This window comes from Emydura macquarii, unplaced genomic scaffold (genome assembly GCF_026122565.2).
Source record: "Emydura macquarii macquarii isolate MOO-44397 ecotype Brisbane River unplaced genomic scaffold, CSIRO-AGI_Emac_v2 contig_1348, whole genome shotgun sequence".
Classification (NCBI taxonomy): Eukaryota; Metazoa; Chordata; order Testudines; family Chelidae; genus Emydura; species Emydura macquarii.
This window is the reverse complement of record NW_027131485.1, coordinates 6085757-6100643: the sequence shown is the minus strand read 5'-3', so window position 1 is coordinate 6100643 and position 14887 is coordinate 6085757. Positions and strand designations below refer to the sequence as shown.

General features: G+C 38.6%; 1 protein-coding gene across 8 annotated transcripts in view; it reads right to left on the bottom strand.

Annotated features, from left to right (window-relative positions):
* DCUN1D3 (defective in cullin neddylation 1 domain containing 3) overlaps positions 1 to 14887 on the bottom strand; it is a 44477-nt gene that overhangs the window by 6645 nt on the left and 22945 nt on the right. For 4 of the 8 annotated variants that reach the window (XM_067550991.1, XM_067550993.1, XM_067550994.1 and 1 more), the window contains one exon: positions 3237 to 3314. The gene's annotated coding sequence lies outside the window, so the exon portion shown is untranslated. The remainder of the gene's footprint in view (positions 1 to 3236; positions 3315 to 14887) is intronic. The other 4 variants (XM_067550989.1, XM_067550990.1, XM_067550987.1 and 1 more) reach the window with 1 other exon arrangement.

Sequence of the window (14887 nt, the reverse complement as noted above, 5' to 3'; positions counted from 1 at the left end):
TATACAATTCCATTGCTCCCATTCGCCTGCAGGTCCATTTTGCCACATCCCCCAAGAGTTTGCACCACAGTAATTTCACTCTACTGAAGCAATCAATTCTGAATAGAACACTACTGTATTGAATGCAAACTGCTGATTAGATAGTAATTCCAGGATACCAACTCTCCCGGATTTACTTAAATTGATCTGAGTCTGAATCCCAGTTTACACGTGCATCGATAGCTGATAGCTCCATCATATTCCAAAAGTAGTACGTAGCACTTAGGTAACTGAATAATGTAGTTACCACAGATTAAGTTTTTGTTTTTAAGTAACGCATACAAGAGAAACTAAATAAAATGAAAATCCAGAGTTACAGCATTTTTTGAAAAGTAGGCTTTTGGCAGGCTATAAAGGGTCATGCCTAGGGTTTTAAGACAACCTCTAGCTGTTGCGGGTTAGGAAAACTCTCTCTGTGGGAAGAATATCTCATAACTGCCTATTAGTACAGGATTTTAAGCTCCTGGTACCAGCCCAAGCCAGAAGCAAGATACTGGAAGGATCACTACATGGGTTACTGATCTGATCCAATATATCTAGAGACAAGAGAAGAAAGTTCACATTGCAAGATTGTGATTTACATACTCAAGCTGTACAGGTTCTCTACATATGAGACTTTTATTCTCATGCTTCCTAAGTAACTATTGGTTTCACCAGAGAAAGATGTCTGATATTTTTAGTTTGGTCATGTCATTGTTTATAATATGATAACCTTGATCTCAGTACTACTTTTTCTAATGACAGTGATTATATTACACAGCGTGAAGATCTCAGTCAGTCAATGTTATCAACAGATGCTGTAGGTGAGAAGATCTTATCTTCATGGTAGTTTCCGAAAATGCTGTCACAAGTTAGTTTTAAGTTAAGCTTGGTTAATTTGCACAATATAGGTTATCTGAAACAGACATCTGCCCATGCACCTCTCCCCTTCAGAAAGGATTTTCCTATATTCCAATCTCTGTCTTTGATTATGAGACTTGCTGTCTGTTAGTAGTGCTTTACTAATAGCACAATATGCACACCAACAGAGCCTAGATATTATCAGCTATTGTCCAGAAGTGGAACATCTCCCTTCCCTCTACTAAGTAGCTGTTCCAAAATGTAATCCTACCTACTAGAAGCAGACATCAGAAGAGATTTAAAGTACCATTTTTGTAATTCCTCACTTCTCTTGTAGTATAGGACACTTTAGGCAATGTTCCCATTACTCTGAAGTTCTCTTGCTCCAAAATAGCAAAACCAGCATAAAAAAAAAGCATCCAGCTTCACAGTCAATGTCTCCAAGTATCTTGTTTTACAACTTTTTGGTTGTTTTCCAATGTGCTTCAGTGTGGGAATGCTGTTCTCACACAGTTGGATCCACTCCACTTGCTTGCTAGTCTCTTTTGCTTCACTCGTGTGTTTCAAAGTGGGAGATGCAACAGAATAGGATGGAGAAGATAAACAATTGTGCACATGGGGAATAATATTCCTTATAGGGAGAGATGAGGGAGAAGAGATCCAATTGCAGCATCAGGAGCCATGCTGAGAGTTCAGAGTTTAGTGGGGATCGGAAGAAAATTGCTTCTGATTGTATCTGCATAAGGGCAAAAGGAGTATAGGAAATAAGCAGCATGATCTAGATGTGATTTATATCATCTACTATGACCAAGCAAGCCCAACTGAAACTTGATGAGATGATTCTCAGTTAAAATGTTAATATGAAGGGGTAAAGTTCACATGTATCCAAACATTAAGATCTTTGTATCAGAAGGCAATGTAATTACCAGAAGCCATAAAAACAGCGTAAAAGAAAAAAAGTATTAAACATTTAAAAATGAAGGAGTTGCAATTTGATAAAAACAGCAAGACAAGTTAATGATAACTAGAGGAAAAAGCTGCAAGTACCACTAGTTATAGACTAGTGCTAGAGAATAAAATCTGGGACCAAATCTGAGGAAATCAAAGCCACAGGATACTGTACTCCTGAAGGACTTCGATTACTCATACAGCTGTTGAGCAATAATTTACGGCTAAGCATGAATCATCTAGAGATTCTATATAATGTGAAAGATACTGGCTCATGAACCAAAATGTGGAGAATCCAGAGAACCATTGTGAATCTACTTTTTCCAACCGCAAAGAAGCAACTTAGAACACAAGAAACCCAGCAACCAGTAGTCACTACCAGTAAGTGAAAGCCAGCTTCTAAGAATAAGATGTGCAGACTACCACATTACACAAGAAATAAAATTAAATAGGTAGAGACTGTTAGGAAGATTCAACCATCGCAATTATTTCTGAAATCAAAGAAACAGGAACATTCCAGAGGAATGGCAAAAAGCAAACAGGTTTGGGAGTTTGGTTGTGGGCTGGAGGGTTAACGTAGACAATGCCTGATTGCTCAGTAAATTTAACTGCAACCACTAATATAATAGAATCAAGAGTGAGAAAATAATCTGTTAACACCTGCAGAATAATGAAGTTACGAGCAATAAACATCATGTGGCTTATAGAAGAAAAGTTGGGCCAGAATTTCTTACATTTAAACTAGGAGATACAAAATTCAGAGGAGAGCAATACGACAAAATGGCAGGAGAGAAGATATCGGAGGTGGTGTGGAGGGGGAAAACCCAAAACAGATCTCCATCCATTGCATGATAGAGATTAAAAGTTTAGGGATTCCCACTTCAAATGGAAGTTCAGCCGAGCCAATTGGTTTATCCCCTTCCATCTTAACCCAGGGAGCGTTCTCCATGGCAACAGCATGGCTGAAGTTCTGCAGGCTTAGTTGCAGGATATCCTCCCTATCTCAGCATCTCCCACCAAATCCATAGAAAGTTTCCAATGGAAATTAATCCAGACTGCTACAGAATCCTACTCTGACGCACGGTGCGCAGGTATCTAGGATGTATGGTACGACAACTTAGTTTCCAGAGGAGCAGAGGCTGTTGGGAGTAACACAGATGTCCCAGACCTGTTATGATGCTCTGGAATGTGTAGAATTTCTTAGGATACATGTAAAGAGGGCCATACCCCTGCTACCTCTTCAGGCTCTTTCACTTTTCATCTTGCCCATCCAAGGTTTCCACCTTGGAAACTTTATAGATGTCAGCTCTAGTTATCTTGCTCCGAAACGGGAATGCTCGGACTGCTCTAATAGCAGTTTTACCTTCTCAAATATCTATTAAACACTTCACAAAAAGTTTAATACTTACTTACATCATCTCAAATCCACAGGGGATCATTTCATTTTTTTAAGATTCCTTCAGACTTCCAGGTCTCCACAAGGAATGCTGTAAAACAAGGGGACCACTCAGAAAGCTTTACACTTTAAAAACAGACTGCAATAACTGCAAGATGCACCTTTAAAAATACAACCAGCTACTACCACACATGAGAACACCTCATGAATTTGCAATTTTTTTTTTTTTTTTACACAAATGAAAACTATCTGTTGTAATAGTAACATTTCTACAAAGTATTTAGCTTTTCAATTAGCAAGTGATTTGAGCAATATTAATATTAATAAAGGCAGCATTAGCTCAGAGATAATTAACATCAGACAACTACATTGTTATTTGTACACAGAATATAATTAAACTATCAGATACAGCAACACTATTTTAGCTCAGTGAAAGTTTCAACTTACAATCATTACAGTAGACTGCGCTTTTATGACTTTTAGCAAGGGACTGTTGATGCTTCATTTCTTGCATTCAAGACAAGTTAGTGTGCATACTCCAGTATATGCACCAACCAGCAATTTGTATCAAGTAATGGGACATACAGACCACAGGAGAATCAAATAAATACCACCTTGAGTATAGCTCTACTCTGAAAAGGAACTGCCCCCAAAAAGAGTATTGTATGATTCCATGTTTATTGTGTCTCATGGACTTTCAGATAAGACACAGGCAGGTAATGTCTACACTAGAAGGTGTGAATTCCTGCTGGAGGAGACATACCTGAGCTAGCACAGAGTTAACATACAAAAATAGAAGTATAGCTGCAGCAGCGCAAATGGCACGAGGCACTAAATTCCCTAAGTAAGATCCCATCCAAGACCACAGGTACTTACTCAGTGTGGTTAGTCTTTCCCGCCATTTGCGTTGCTACGGTTACACTTTGATTTTTTTAGTGCGTAGTTCTGATCAAGCTTGTGCAGGTATGTCTCCCTGAGCTGGAATTTACACGTTTCAGCTCTCATGCAGACATACCTTTGGTTTACCAAGAGAGATCGTTTTCTTAACTCCTGGCCCTGCAAATTCAACTCCAAATCTGAAAGTCAGACTCAGTTCCCTCTGGCTTATGCAACAGAAATTCTGATAGCAGAACCTACTCAACAACTGTATTCATGCACAAGCTAGAAAAGAATCTAAGCTTGCTCTTCCAGAGCTGCATTGGCTCTGCAGTACTAATAAGAGTAGTAAAGAAGAACACATGGCCCAGTACATTCTAGGAGCAAAATCAGTTGATTGAGATGTGCCACTTTTTTGTTCACTGTTTAGACTATAACTGCTTGTTAAGAAGTAAGTTGGAGAGACTTGCTCGTATGCATAGGGCTTTTCCAATGGAAAGACGGGAGTGGATGGGAAATGATAACCATAAAAATGAAGGATTTTTGCTGGTCATTTTCCTCTCCACATCAATAGTCTGCCAAGGAAAGTCTTACAGTCCATGTTTCCTTGAACTACTTTTTGTGCCCATATCCATGCTGCTCCAAGTACACAAAAAAGAGAATCAGTTCAGGGCAAAGCAGCTTCAAACAACACAGGAACTGGGTATTGGGGAGCATCTAAAGAAATCTCTGAAGCTTTCAGATGGTTTTTTTACTCCTTTAAAATAGAAAAGTATTCATTTCATTACTGCAGTGCTTTTATCCATCCTCTGGGGGGGAAAAACGATACATAGGCAACATTTTAACCATTACAGTTTTTATATATTCCAAATTTATGATAAACTATGCTTAAAGGAATTTCATGGAAGAAAGAGACTGCTTTTTCAGGGAAGAGTTACACAGTTCAATACTTATCTGAAAGTATTCTGAGTTTGGGCCATCAAATCTGTGTCTCCAGTTAACTACAGTACAAAATGCAAGCATTGAATTTAGTTCTGGAAAGACCAAAGACTGATGTAGTTCAGGCCTAGCTAGTGAAAGCCAAACAAACATTTTCCAGGATAGCGTGAAGTAGTTTCCACCTTGGCTGACCTGTGGATACATAGTGCCAGATGCCAGCAATTTTAACATCTGTTAAAACAGTCAGCTCCAACCTTTCTCTAGTTATTTTTGATTCAGTTGTGTTGCTCATTGCTGTGTTCAGACTGCAGTAAGTACCTTAATGCCTGTATCAACCACTAAATAACTACAAACAGCAAGGGATAATTCAGTTGATTTCTGAACTATTTCTCAAAGCTGTTATTTTTTAACAGCAATTTTCACCAGTGGTTTGCTAAACTTGGAAGGTTAGACTTACCACACTCGCAAGACTAATTTGTAGGATTCAGAATAAAGAATTAATTTGACCTAGCAATTAGGGAAGTCCTAGCTATTCAAGCATATATTTAAAGGTCCTCCAGAAGATCAGACTTGGAATATGTATTGTAACATGCTTTTGCTCCACCCCACTATTTCAATCTTGCATGAAGGGATGACTGATTAGTTTCTTCTGCAAGATAAAAGACATCAAGTTTTTGGGGGGAGGGCCAAAGTACACTTTAATTAGGTCCAGGCTACAAAGTTATGGCCAGTCAGTCCATAGCATCACCTTCACTGCTGTCAACAAAAGTTTTGCACCAAGGCAATTCAGAAGATGGCCTTTAACTTTGTAGTTGTTTAGCACTGTGTGGAAAAAAGATTATGCAGACAGCCATCAAGACCAGCACCATATCTTCCCTTAGTTTCTCTCTCCGTCTGCTGGTTTTATGGCTTTTTGGCATCTCCCTCTGCCTTTCTATATTTCCCCATTTCGGTGCTTTGGCACTCTTCTGATTTCTGCAAGAAAGGCATTGTTTTTAATATGGAAAGGCTGCAGAGGCAGAACAAGTGTTCTAGACACTTTCCCTCCAGATGCAAGAGCTTCTGCAACTGAGAAGGAAACAGTTATCTTTGCACACAGGGTGAGCTATAAAAAGAGGAAAACAATATTAGTATGATCATACTCTTTTGTCCTCTTCAGCAGGCTTTATATACAAACAGATAGAGATGGACAGAAATGGACTTGGCCCATGTTTCCACTTGGAAGGCTTTGCCAGTATCGCTATACCTGCAAAACACTCCCATTGTGGAAAAACCTTGCACTTGCAAAAGCGCACTTTTGTCAGCATAGCTTATTGCAGTCCCCGTGCTCCTCTCCCCTCCCACCAAGCGAAATAAACTAAACTGGCAGTATAACTGCATCTACAATAGTGACTTTTGCCAGCTCAGCTATGTTGGTCAGGGCTCACGTCTTCACATCCCTACCTGACATAGCTATGCCTGCAAAAGTTTGTTGTGTGGAATTAGCCTTAGTCCCGTCCACTGCAGAAGTAGATCTGTGTGAAATATTTCACAAGGAATACTGAAAACAGGAAAGGTTTTCCAGGTTTTGTTGTAAACGAGGAGCTCTAGTCAGGTACACTGAGGCTCAAGAACCTTTCAGTGAACCTGAGCAAGGTTATGAATATGGGGAAAACCACTGAAGTTCTGGTTTTGCACAGATTCAAACCAAACAAAATAAAGCAAAGTTCCAGTGTCAGATGCTTTGAGTCCAACCCCAGGGGATGTGAACCCAGATAAATCAAAACTGGAAAAAGTTTGTACAAACTTCTGCAAACAGAAACACTTTTTTTGGGGGTGGAGGATTCACTCACTCACACACTCTCTCTCCACATGTGGCCTAGAAAAGTGATTAGGATCACATAAACCTCCCTAGTTTGTCTTTGCAGCCAGCTCCGCACGGAAGTGAGTGAGTACAATTTTGGCTGCTGCTGCTTGTGGGCAAAATTACAGTATGATCAAGTGATGGAAGAGCTGATGAACACATCGCTCAATCGGCATGCGAGTTGGAAGTTTGAAGCCTAAGAACTGTTAAGAATCCATTGAGGTGAAACTCTCTCTCTCAAGGGAATCCTCAATTTAAGTAAGAAAAAGTCAGTTTAAAGTTGAGCTAGATAGGGAATGGAAGTGTGGAATCGGGACAAAACCCCCACCTTTGAAATGTGGTCCTATATTTCTAGAAGCCAGTTTACAGCATGTCCAGAAATTCACTACGACAGCAGCCCATGTTTCTGGGCCAATTAGCTGTGCAAAGAATCAGAACTGCAGACATTTCATTGTAGCATGAACTGCAGACTGTCTTCCAACATTCAAAGGTACCCTGCAGCAAGTCCCATAACAGTTGGGAAGTAGTTAAGAATTTCGTGTTAAATGATCATGTCTAGACATTGTGTTAGTAAAAGAAGTAGTCTAGGAATGTACCATTAAATAAAGTTCTTAACTTCCATGCACTCCGCACAGAAGACACCTGTTCTGCTATGTTCTTCATCCAAATGCATACTATGAAAGGGAAAGAGTAATAGTATAAAACATCAAATATGTTTCCAAAGTGCAATAAATACAGTCTAAAAAAAAATACAAGTAGGTGTTTCAGCCCATCATGCTGTGTTTATTTTAGAACAAGGTTAGCTAAAGAAAACAGACTAAAAAACAAAGTGAAAGATGATAGGGGAAGACATATCTAAAAGGTTGGAGTAAAGACACTTACAACTAATTTTGTTTTTTAGAAGACCCATTGCTTGAAGTAGCTTTTGGATCCCTTTGCTTTTTCAGCAAAGACAGCCCTCCATACTACCCTTGCATCATTTTTGGATGTTTCCCCTTTTTCAAACCTCTATCTTTTATAGCCAGAACCAAAAAGTAACCTCAGAGTTTGTTACTTTTCATTTTTTATTTCTATTGAACATCATTTAAAAAAAATTATAAGTCCTTTAAACACAAGTACAGTATCATGGGCTATAGGTGAGCCAATGATTTCTTTGGTCTTCTCCATGAAAGCTCTAATTCTAAGAAGCCTGACACACAAACCCAGAGTCATGGTTAGCACACTAGTTTTTCTTATTATTTATATTATAGTTGCACCCAGAGGCTCCAGCTGAGATGGAGTTAGGCTCAATACAATGACATAGCGTGAAACAGACTTCACTCTGAAGGGTTTATACAACCAAAATAGATGGACAATGGATGGAGGGGAACCAAGCCACAGCCAGATGAAGTGACTACTTAAAGGTATGGAGCCAGTTAGTGGCCAAGCTGGAATCATAACCCACGTCTCCTGGCTCCCAGCCCAGTTCCCTATCCTCTAGATACTTTAAAATTGACAACATTTTTACAAGGAAATTAATATTTCTTTCACTGCATGATACTCAAATTTGTTGCTCTTTGCTTCAAAAGCAGAGATGTTTTTACTGATAGCACGAGTCATCTGCAGCTATTTAAAGATTAAAAGGTCTAATTTTCATAGTTCCCTATTAACTTCAATGGTAACTCTGGTTAGCAACTCGGACAAGTCAAGCCATAAGCCTACTGATTTTTTAAAAGCTAAAATATAATGAATAACCAAGCATGTTGTTTCCAGTGTTCATTATAGGCTTTAGCATAACTTCACCGTTACTTGATGTTTCCAAAATAGAATGACCAAAGCAGCACACCAGCACAGCCACCAGCAAAATTTAGCAAGTAGTTTAAATATGCTGAGCTGTGATGCTATCATATTGCACAAGCTAAAGGCAATATGGCTGCAGGGTAAACGACAAATGTAAGGTATGATACTAAGGTTTTTGTACTGATGTGCAGAATCCTAGATTCATAGATTTCAAGGCCAGAAGGGACCACTGTGATAGTCTATCTGACCTCCTATATAACAAAGGCCAGGAACCTTCCCCCCAAAAGTTCCTAGAGCAGATTTTTAGAAAAAGATTAATCATAATTTAAAAGTCGCCAATGATGGAAAATCCACCACAACTGTTGGTAAATTGTTCCAATGGTTAATTACCCTCACAGTTTAAAAAAACAAACAAACAAAAAAAAAAACCTTGCATCTAATTTCTAATCTGAATTTGTCCAGCTTCAACTTCCAGCCTATGGGTTTGGAAGTAGCTGGCCTATAAGCATTTATATCTCATTAATATTATGGGTTTTCCCAGGACAATGTAAGTGAATCTGTAGAAAACTCTGCCGAGACTATAGTCAAATCAGCTTGAGTATAAGACAACAACCCCCTCACTCCTAGCAATAAGAAAATTTAGTTGTAAGACTAATTTTTTAGGCTACAGTGTAAATTAAACATGTTCATGGGACTTAACCTGTCTTACTTTCCTTAGAAGTTGTGAGATGGCATCCATTTTATAAGAAAGTTAAATCTAGTTTTGGTCAAAGCCAAGTAGTTCCATCAATGTAAATATATTTAATGTATTCCTATATGTAGGAAATAAGAGTACCGGAAACCACAAAACTGCCCAGTAATGTATAAAATTGAACTTTCCTCCCCAAAAGTAGATTTCCTGCTTCATCTCTGATTAATGGTGTTATGACATGGGTTCAGTCCATAATGGGACATCTCAGCATGAGTGGGAAAGCCCCAAACTGTAGGGTAATAACTTTGTCAATCTGTTGGACAAGTTATAAAAGTCTAAAAAGAGGAAGAGGCCAAAATACCTAATGAAGTCAGATTTTAGAATTCAGATATTCATAGAAAATTTACAAAAACTTTGCTGTCCACCTTAATATTTGCATTATTATATTGTAATTGACATGCCAGAGCCACACAGGGATTATTTGTTCTGAGCTCCCAAGGAAATGTCTACATCAGCATGGGGACATCATTTAAGTTATCTATACAGAATTGTTTTAAATAAAATCTTAAGGTAAATTGTGGTGATTAAGAATAAAAATTTAACAGAGTATATTTGGATTTCTATACAGAAATATTTATTTTTAAAGCAGACGATAAGTAAAGGAAAAACTAATATTAAATTACCTGCGAAGGCCTGATTTCAGAGTTCTGCTTTCTGTATTACTGTTAGCTGCATATGGAATGCAGCCTCCAACTTTGTTTACAGGCTACATGTAAGAACGTAAGAAAGGTCATACTGGGTTAGACCAATGATCCATCTAGCCCAGGATCCTGTCTTCTGACAGCAGCCAATGCCACGTGCTTCAGGAATGAACAGAAAGTTGGCCATTCCCAGCCTCCAGCAAACAGCAATCCCTGCCCATCTGGCTAATAGCCATTGATGGACCTATCCTCCATGAACTTATCAAGTTCTTTTTTGAACATCGTTATAGTCTTGACCTTCACAACATCCTCTGGCAAGGAGTTCCACAGGTTGACTGTGAATTGTGTAAAGAAATACTTCCTTTTGTTCATTTTAAACCTGCTGCCTATTAATTTCATTGGTGTCCCCTAGTTTGTGTGTTATGAGAAGGAGTAAATAACACTTTATTTACTTTCTCCACTCCAGTCATGATTTTATAGACCTCTATCACACACCCCCCTTATTCTAGATAGCAATATCATCATCAATAGCTACATCAGAAACATAGAAGCCTTTTAGTTCTCCTTTAGAAGGTTGGTTTTGGGTTTTTTTGTTTTTTTTAATACGTTGATAGCTTGAGCCAACACATGCATTCTGTTTATAGCTTGGCACTTAGAAAAAAAAGAAAAAAAAAGACAGCTTTCAATTCACATTTGAATTCATTAGAAGATTGTTCACTTTTTAAAAATTAAAATGTACCAACCATAATAGATACACCCTTTGTTAACGCAAAGAAGACATAACATACAACTTCAGATACAAGTACTTATGCATGAAGCTTGGATACTTTATGCACTTTATCTTCAGCATTTCTAAAGCATCTTTCACAGTGTCTAAGTACTGAACGAGCATACTCGGAGGCCTTCCTATATTGCAAATTCTGTAATGCAAACATTTAATATTCAGCATGGGAGTAGTACCACTGTCCTATATACAAATCCCCACAAACTATAGGAGGTTTGATTCAAACTAGTTTGCTTGAACCCATCACTAGAAGACACACATGCATTCTTGATTTTCTTATACTGTAGTAATCACTAATGTTTGTCTGAACACATTAGCCTTGTGAGGAGGGGAAGAGGCCAATAAAGGGTCAGACTGACAGAATTAGATACATGAAAGCAACAAGAAATTAGATTTTAAAAGCTAGGAAATCCAGATTAAAAATTGCTGTTCATTTTCTATTTTGTGCTCAAATAATACAGCTGAATCTGTATACTTACATCTGTATGTCATACACTCCGGTTGAGAGCTGTGTAATATTTATGCTCAATAACATTAACAACAGCATGGCAGCCTTAGCTATCAATTTCCTCACTTTTTCATCTTAACTTTTTGGCTGTAATGGAAACCCTGATCAGAAGTTCAACAATAATGGCACTACTGGTTGCTGAAAAGTTTGTCTACTCTAAAGCACATCTTACAGAAGTGATGATATTTAGAACTATTCTGCAAAATGTTGGTACAGTACCATAGTTCATGCTCTTTCCCAGCTCTACTTGAATCTAGTCTGACCTCCTACAGTGCTCAGTTCTCTGCAGTATTCCTACAGAAGACCAACAAACAGTTCTTGACTATATCTGAGCAATAGTGCCTCAAACACCATCTTTCTACAGCCCAAACACTCCCATTAAAGAACACTTTCCTAATATCTAGCCTAAATTTTTCCTTCAAGATATCAGTCCTTCTCCCATCACCCCCACAAATTATTAAATAATTCTCTAAATAAATAAGTGACTTCAAGATAGATATCTGAAAGGAAATTATTTAACATGAATATGTTGGATTCTCTATTCTACTGAAGCTTAGCTCCCTCAGACTCGCTTCATGTCTTAGCCTCCAATTCACTTTTATTGCCCTGCTTTGTAATTCTTCTACCTTTTTGAACTGTGAAGTTCAGAATTTCACACATTACAGAATGTCATGTGAGATGTATATAAGGCTACACAACTACATCATCTGTTCCACTGGTGACCCCTTTATGTAGGCATAACAAAATATACATACTGGTTATTTTTGCCATGGCATCAATGCAGCAAGTTCATATTTGGTTTGCCAACTACTATCATCCCTAGGGCTCTCAGACTCTCCAAGTAATAGACAGTTGCCAATTGCTAAGCAGTTCCCATGAAGCTATTTCATGACAGAATGAAGTTACAGTAGATGTGCGCTAAAGGATTATAGTTAGGACTCTTGGGTTTTCGGACCTTAATTTGTAACTACTTAACATTCCAGCACTATAAGTATTTGATTCTTATGAGACTGTTAAACAAGATAAGACTGTTGCCTGCCAAGATAACTCACTTGTATAGAAGGTTGCCTCACATTTGTACACACTCTTCAAGAGAGCTAGTATATTCAGTTTACTAGGGTCTATTTACAGAGGGTAAATTGCACTTGGCTCTTTACCAGAAGACAACATATGCTAACATAAGTTACTATGCAATTACCATTGTTTCAAGTTGAGTTACTATGTCATTACTGCAGAATAACCTACAGTCAAGTATACGATTAATCCATGTCACTAGTGCAGATAATCCACAAAACATTAAAGCCATTTAAGATAGTAATTTTTTCACCCAAAAGCCAGATGACAAAGCCTGCCAGCCAGGAGCAAATAAAGATGAAGGAGACAGCAAGATAAGAGGCAACCCCTTAATGAGAAACCCAGCTGCATGGAAGAAGGCAGGTTTGTGATTCCACAGGGTTGCTACAGGGCTTCTTTGTATCTGTCTAAAATCTATTCCCTCATGCCCTCGGGATCCAGGATAGGAAAGATCTTTCCTCAGCCTGAGTGTTGGGAGAATCTCAATTACTGTAACAATTCCCAGCCTCCACTTTTGGAAGTTCCACTTTCATCCCAGCCAAGAAAAATGTACTCAGACATTTCTATAATACTTATTTCTACAGTACCTAAATGCCTAATGGAACAGCTGCTGTTCATACCTTTACAAACACAGCAGAATGAAAGTGTGTCAGTTTCACTACTACCCACAGGGTTCTTAGTAATAGTAGTGACACTAACCAATACCTCCTACACCAACAACAGCAGCAAAAACCACCAAGACTGCTGGAACGTAAGGCAACAGAGGCACTGACATTGTTTGCAGAGTTCAGAAGATAGCACTGGACCAGTTTACACTGGATTCACTTTTGGGATGTTTTATTCAAGCTATAAAGGCTAAGATATTTTTTTAAATGATAGCACGTAGAATCATAGAAGATTAGGGCTGGAGGGACCTCAGGAGGTCATCTAGTCCAACCCCCTGCTCAAAGCAGGACCAACCCCAACTAAACCATCCCAGCCAGGGCTGTGTCAAGCTGTACCTTAAAAACCTCTAAGAACGGAGATTCTACCACCTCCCTAGGTAACCCATTCCAGTGCTTCACCACCCTCCTAGTGAAAAAGATTTTCCTAATATTCAACCAAGACCTCCCCCACTGCAACTTGAGATCATTGCTCCTAGTTCTGTCATCCACTACCCCTGAGAACAACCTAGTTACATCCTCCCTGGTACCCCCTTAGAATATTAGAACTTTCCCATCTATCCCCCTACTCCCCTGTAAACATACAAACTCATGGAGCACAAGGTACAGGATTCTGTCTATCCCTTACATCGGTCTGAAGAAAGAATTCTCTTCATCTCCTTCATTGAAATATTCAGAAAAGAGGTCAGAATGTGGCCCTTTGTTTTTGAAGAGTGTCAGTCTGGCAGCCTCAGTCCTTTGGACAATGCCCCTCCTCTAAGTAATCTTTTCCCCCCAGCGCTTACAGAAGTATCTGCCCTAGATTTTGTTGCCCAAATCAACCCTGTCATCCCATTTTTTATATGATTGCCCTCTTTTATATTAAATGCTTAAGGGCTATTATAACCAAAGTGCTATGATAATTTATAAAACCCAATGAGTTATAAAAACTACAGCTACTTCATAGATTGAACACATCAGCCAAGTTTACCAGAAACAAGACAATACTCAACTGAGAGCTAAAACAAAAAACTGCTTTCTAAAGCCCACCAAACCCCATTTCTGGATCTAATGGCAAATTAGAGATCATATTGTAGGTTCTCAGTCTCAATATTAAAGGACTCACATGCACATCAAGTTGAGCTGTCAAAGAGTATTACTGCTATAAGTACACCCATAGTATCTCAGCAATCTTTAAACAAATTTATGAATGGTGAGCTCTAGATCAACATTAGCTATTATGAAATAATTAGAATTAAAAAAAATTACAGTACAACCTGAACTTTCCAACAAGTTTCTAAACACCAGTTGCACTGGAATTAGATCTAGTTTGTCAACACAAATCAAGAGCTGTAGCACCTCTGCAGTTCCTGTCCACCTGTGGTAATAATGATACTTAGTTGTATACTGCATGTTGCCTTTCATCTGAGGAGCTATAAAAAGCTCTTCACAGACCATTAATTAAGCCTTACACTACACTTGTGAGGTAAGTTTTTCTTTTTCTTCCCCCTCCCCCCCCCCTCCAAATTAGAAAACAGAGCCAAGAACAGATATCATACTCCCAGTCTCAGGCTTTAGCCAAGAGACTATCCTTCCACTCCTGGTAAGTACCTGGAAAATGAATAATCAGACAGCCAGCAAAGCCTTTATTAGAGTTCAGGCACACTCAGGAAGCACAAACGTTCAACATTATTTCTTTCCACTGTTAGCCTAAGTCAACTATTAACAACTACTAGCCATGTATTAAATGTTTAACATGGTGATTCCAAGCGCGATACTATAAATTTGTATTTAGAAAAATATCTTCTGACCATTCTGGTCAACTGCT